Genomic DNA, 6000 nt, shown 5'->3' with positions numbered 1-6000 from the left:
ATATTATTTATTGTATTATATTTATTATATTATATTTATTATATTATATTTATTATATTATATTTATTATATTATATTTATTATATTATATTTATTATATTATATTTATTATATTATATTTATTATATTTATTATATTATTATTTTATTTTATTCTTTTTTATTTTTTATTTTATATTATTTACTAAATTTCTACACTGGCCATCTCATCTGAGCTACTCTGGATGGTTTAACATTCAACTGAGTTTTTAAGAAACTTCATTAAAAAGATAATTAAAAACTGAATTACAAGAGTGTTGAAGTTCTATTCCTTTATTACATTATACCAGTGATGGCTAACCTTTTCTGGACCGATTGCCCAAAATGTGTGTGCATGAATGCGCCGAAGCCTCCAAAGTACAATTTGCACCTGTGCATGTGCCCCTCCCCCCCGCTGGCATGCTCTTCCCCCTTTGCCCATGCGCTTACCCGCACATGCCCCTCTCCTGCATATGTACCTGCGGCCCCCTGCATGCCCCCCTGCATGCACGCCCCTCCCCCCCTTGAACATGCTCATGCACCTCCCATGTGATCCCTGCCCCCTGCACATGCCTGCGTGCTCCTCGCATGCACCTGCCTCCCTCCGCATGCGTGGCAGAGACCCGACAATCAATTGGTTGGCGGGAGGTGCGCGTGCATGCACAGTGGAGCTGAACTGGGGCGACACCTGCATGCCACCTGTGGCAATAAAGTACCATTAGGTTGGGGGATTAAAAATTTTAAAAAATATATTTTTGCAGGAAGAGAAAGGCAAAGTCCTCCCTGTTAGGAAATATCAGAGCCGAATTCCTCCCTCCAGTTCCCTCTGATGTGCCTCACCGATTAAGTCTCAACCTGCTGAGGTTTCCAACTGAGACTAAAATCCCTTTGGAAGCTGAACTTTGCATGGCTGGATGCAGAACGAAGCACGATATAACCTGGATATAATTCTGTTGCCATGGCTTTCCTGGGTGCAGCCTCCCAGAAAGCAGAAAAGCACAGCTGGCAAACAGGTTGGGATGAACGAGCATCTGTGCTCTCCGAGTAGGCCTTGGATGGCAGAGTCCCCTTGGGTGGCTCTATGGGTCATTTATTGGGGTTTACAGAAAGTGTGCTGAGGACTCAAGCAGAACGCATATTCCAGATAACAGTTGGAAGAAATATCCATCTCGTTCAGTTCCAAGCTGGGAAAAAGACACTGGAAACATGGAGGCTGATTGGAAAGAGGGTGTAACGGTGAAGCAGAAGCACATGGGTGGTTCTGGGCAGCTGACCACATGGAGTTGAAAGAGAGGGGTGTTTATACCTTCTCTTGGGCTTTGCCCTTGAGCTTCCTGTTCCTGTGCAAGAACATGTATTCTATTGGCTGTCGTCAGACTCCCATAGGGCCCTGTAGAGGTCATGTTTGTCTGAGCTAACATTGGTTGGAGTTTGGGCTGATGCAATGAAGGGGCTTGTTGTGCCATGTGGTGAAGTCTTCTGCTAGATGGATTAATCCTATTATGTCCTGGAGGGCCACGTCTTAATCCCATCATGCTGGAGCTGGAGGTCTTTTGTCTTGTAGAGAGGCTGGCCCAGTCTTTCTTAATGGGCACCATATATCTGCTGGGAGCAGGGAGCTGCTCTCTGTCTTTAAAACCTATTTCTTCTTTTATCATCCAGGGAAATGTAATATTCTGCCTTTTTAATATTTCTTAAAATATTTCACTCTTCTAGGAGAGGGGTGGATACTAACTTTCTACATAACTTAGGAGCATCCATGTTTGGCTCTGGTGTTCAAGGAAGGAGGATAATGATCACGCTGGGTGGGTAATTCTGGGAGTTGAAGTCCACAAGTCTTAAAGTGGCCAAGTTTGAAGACTCTTGTTCTAGGCTAGCAAGTTGATTCTCTGGATAAGGGGTGAAATGCTACCAGTTCAGGCCGGTAGTCAAAAATGCTTTAAAAAGTTAAAAAAAAAAAGTTCCCACGATCAGCTGTGCTACAACCAGCTGCGCTGCGTGATCGTGGGAACTTTTAAAAACTTTTAAAAGCATTTTTTTTACTACCTATTCCCCGGTAGTTAAAAAAATGCTTTAAAAAAAGTTAAAAAAAAAATCCCGACTCAGCTATGCGACTATCAGCTGTGCCTGATTGTCTGTGAGGTTCCTGCCTGTTGCAGGGGCCACTTTGTGTGAAGTCCAGCTGCTTTTTACGTTGTGTAATAGCCATTTGTGCAGCTTTTGTGTTATTTTTGTGTAGAGTGTGATGGTTGGGTTTTGAGCTCTCTGTGACTCTGTGAGGTTCCTGTTGGACCCCAGTCACATCCTGAAAAGCCACGCCCACCAAGCCACAGCCACAGACCCAGTAGGGGAAATTTTTTTGAATTTCACCACTGCTCTGGAGGGAGGAGATATGGCTCCAGCGTTACTGCAGAAGAAATATTGAACTGCCACATTAGTCTAGAGAGGTTCCACCACAAATCCGCGAAGCCCTTCTGCGCGGAGACATAAGCACGAAGACTAATTCGCGCCGTTCTAAGCGCTAGGAAAAAATGCGACCCTACCGCGATGACATAATCGCGGAGGGCAAAATTGCGCATTCCCAAGCACTCAGTACCCTAAACCTAACCCTAAACCTAACCCTAAACCTAACCCTAACCCTAACCCTAAACCTAACCCTAAACCTAACCCTAAACCTAACCCTAAAACAAACCCCTAAACCTAATCCTAACGCTTACTTTAATTGAAGTCGGCTTTCTGCCGCGGCGCCGTTTTAAAGCGCCCTTCTGTTGCCGTGCTGTTGTCGCGGCGGTGATGACGCGCGGTGATGACATCGCGGCTTTATCGCCGCGATTTTATCGCCGTGATTTTGACCAGCGCGGTATTGTCGTGCCACGGTCTAGAGATTGTACACTAAACAAGGAAGTGGATGCCTTCTGGGTTTTTTTGACCCAGGAAACAGAGGACAGCTGTGTCTCTGCAAGGGTGCAGAGTTCTGATTTTCATAATATGGGTCCCAAACTGAATTATGATCAGGGCTCTGCAAATTGAAAATAACCCGTTTTCTTAAATACAGGTAGTCCTCAATTTACAAGCATTCATGTGGTGACTACCCAGAGTTACAACAGGACTCTCAAAAAAGTGACTTAGGCCTGGACTTCACACTTGCAACCACTCAGGAGTGAAATTCAGCAGGTTCTGGAGAAGCGATAGTGGAAATTTTGAGTAGTTCGGAGAACCATCAAATACCACCTGTGGCTGTCCCCAGAGTGGGGAGGGAATGGGGATTTTGCAGTATCCTTCCCCTGCCACGCCCACCAAGCCACTCCCACAGAACAGGTAGTCATTTTTTTTTTTAATTTCGTCACTGCAACCACTACAGCATCCCCACGGTCACAGGATCAGAATTCGGGCGATTGACAAATGGCATGGATTTACGACCGTTGCAGGGTCCCGGAGTCATGTGGTCACCATTTGCAAACATCCCAGGAAGGCTTCCAAAAAGCAAAGTTGATGGAGAAAACTGGATTCGCTTGACAGTATGATTCACTACAGTGATTAACAACCATGCTGAAAAGGTAAAATTGGGCATGGCTCCAGGGGTGGGTTTCTTGCCCCGTTCCAACCGGTTCGGTTGGAACGGGGCCGGCGGCGTCCTCGTGCACGCGCGCGGTGCACGCATGCGTACTAGCGTCTGCGCGATGCTCCAGCTGCTCCTGGACGATCGCGCAGGCGCTGTATGCGTCCTGCGCATGCGTGGAAGCGGAGAACTCGTCAAAACCGGGTAAGGACCGCGGACAGGTGGGCGCGCCCTTCGCCGTTCCCAGAAGTTACTTACTTCCGGGTTTGGCGACCAACCAGTTCGCAGGGACCGCCGCGAACCGGTTGAAACCCACCCCTGCATGGCTCGCATAACCATCTCACTTAGCAATGGAAATTCTGATCCCAATTGTGATCGAAATTTGAAGTCTATCTGTAGTTGGGACTTATTCATGAATGAGCATTCGTCAATTATCCCAATTTTTACAAGGTACCACATACTGCATTTCTATCTGATAATCATTGGGGACAATACCGTCTTAAGAGTCGAATGTTACAAGGGGAATTCGTCTGTGGAATATTTCTCTCCACTTCAAGTATGCAACAGGTTCTCCTAAGGTTGTAGTAGGCAGAACAAGGGTCTAATTAGGACATCAAGACACAGTTCTCTATCACAGATGTCTGCTAGGGTGGGATGGGGTGGGGTTGGACTAGATGGCCTACAAGATCCCTTCCATCTCTGTTAATCTGTATCAGATGCTCTCCAGATGCATTGACTTCTATCCCTAGAATTTCCCACCAACATGGTAGCTGTTAAGAATGCCGGGAATGGAAGTTGGTCAGATTTGAAAGGAAGCATAGGGACAAGCCATCTTGCGTCTTTCTCCATTGAACCTTTCCCCCAAATTCCTACTTGGGGAATTTGCTCTTGACTTCTACTGAAGCCAAGAGCCGAGGTGGCACAGTGGTTAGAGTGCTGTACTGCAGGCCACTTCAGCTGACTATTATCTACAGTTCGGCGGTTCAAATCTCACCGGCTCAAGGTTGACTCAGCCTTCCATCCTTCCGAGGTGGGTAAAATGAGAACCCGGATTGTTGTTGGGGGCAATATGCTGACTCTGTAAACCGCTTAGAGAGGGCTGAAAGCCCTATGAAGCGGTATATAAGTCTAACTGCTATTGCTAATACTGAGGCTCCACACTATCCCAAGATCTTCATTCATAAAATTTCTAACCAAATTAACCAGGAATAGGCCAAACTCACAGCACCTTCTCCATCCTCTTTCGCTAACACAGCTGCAAAGAAAAATCCAGAAGTGTTGCTTCTGTTTTTTTTGTTTTGGATTTTTTTTTGTTAACCGCAGTGTATTGTGTCAGCCAGTTTAACAGACTGTGGTTTATATATATATATATTTTTAAAAAGGGAATTGAAAAGAATGGCTTGCTTCAAAGTTAAAGCTTTTGATTCCTTCTTCTAAACATCATCTCAACATGTTTCTCCTCCGTTATGCTCCAAACTGGAACGAAGGCAGTTTCCCACACAATGCAGTATCTCTTCTACAGGATTTCTTGCTTTCTGAGGTTGCCCTAATTGTTCCACTCCTCTCTCTTCCTTGAGTAATATTTCCTAACAAATTAGCTTAGTTTCATAAAAGGACTTCCCTGTCAAATCTCAGCTTTGCCTACTCTGCCTCACTGGCTTGCGGAGTCACCATCAGCCATGTCCATAATGCCTTCACATATCTAAAGGTTGTTGCAGGGGGAAAAAGCCACATCTGCAGAGGTGAACATTACCCAGTTCTAGATCTGGCTAAAGAGATTCAGAATGGTGGCAAACCAAGCTTACCATGGTGTGGAAAACAGCCAAAGGGAATAGAAACAAGCCGCCATTTTGAATTCCCATGATGCCCTAGAACTGTGATGGCAAACCTATGGCACATGTGCCCAAAGTGGCACACGAAGCCATGTCACCTGGCACGCGCAGCTTTGCCTGTTTGTCTTCCAGGTTTCTGGCACGCATGCGCGCGGGGTGATCAGCTGTCCTTTGCGCGTGCGGAAGTGCCAAAACCCAGGAGTTTGGCTTTTCTGGAGCGCGATCCCATCGCCATCACTGCCCTAGAACAAGAGGTCTCCAAACTGGCAACTTTAAGGCTTGTGGTGGCTGGGGAATTCTGGGAGTTGAAGTCCACAAGGCTTAAGGTTTCCAGGTTTGGAGACTCCTTCAAAGAAAAGCACCCCCCCCCCCCCCGTGTCCCTCCAGGATGTTTCATTCCTCAACTCCCGTTAGCCTCAGCCAGTAGCTAGGCTAATGGGAGTTGCAAGCTAGTAGCAAGGGACTGTATTTAGTGCAATGCAAAGCTTGTGGAGGGCACCCAATGGCTTACCTTGTTTGAGAATCATTGCAATACTTAAATTCCTTTTTTGTTTGCTATTCTCGGGGTTACTTAAAAGTTTGGGTGCACTGC

This window comes from Thamnophis elegans, chromosome 3, assembly GCF_009769535.1.
Source record: "Thamnophis elegans isolate rThaEle1 chromosome 3, rThaEle1.pri, whole genome shotgun sequence".
Classification (NCBI taxonomy): Eukaryota; Metazoa; Chordata; class Lepidosauria; order Squamata; family Colubridae; genus Thamnophis; species Thamnophis elegans.
This window is presented reverse-complemented; position numbering follows the sequence as displayed.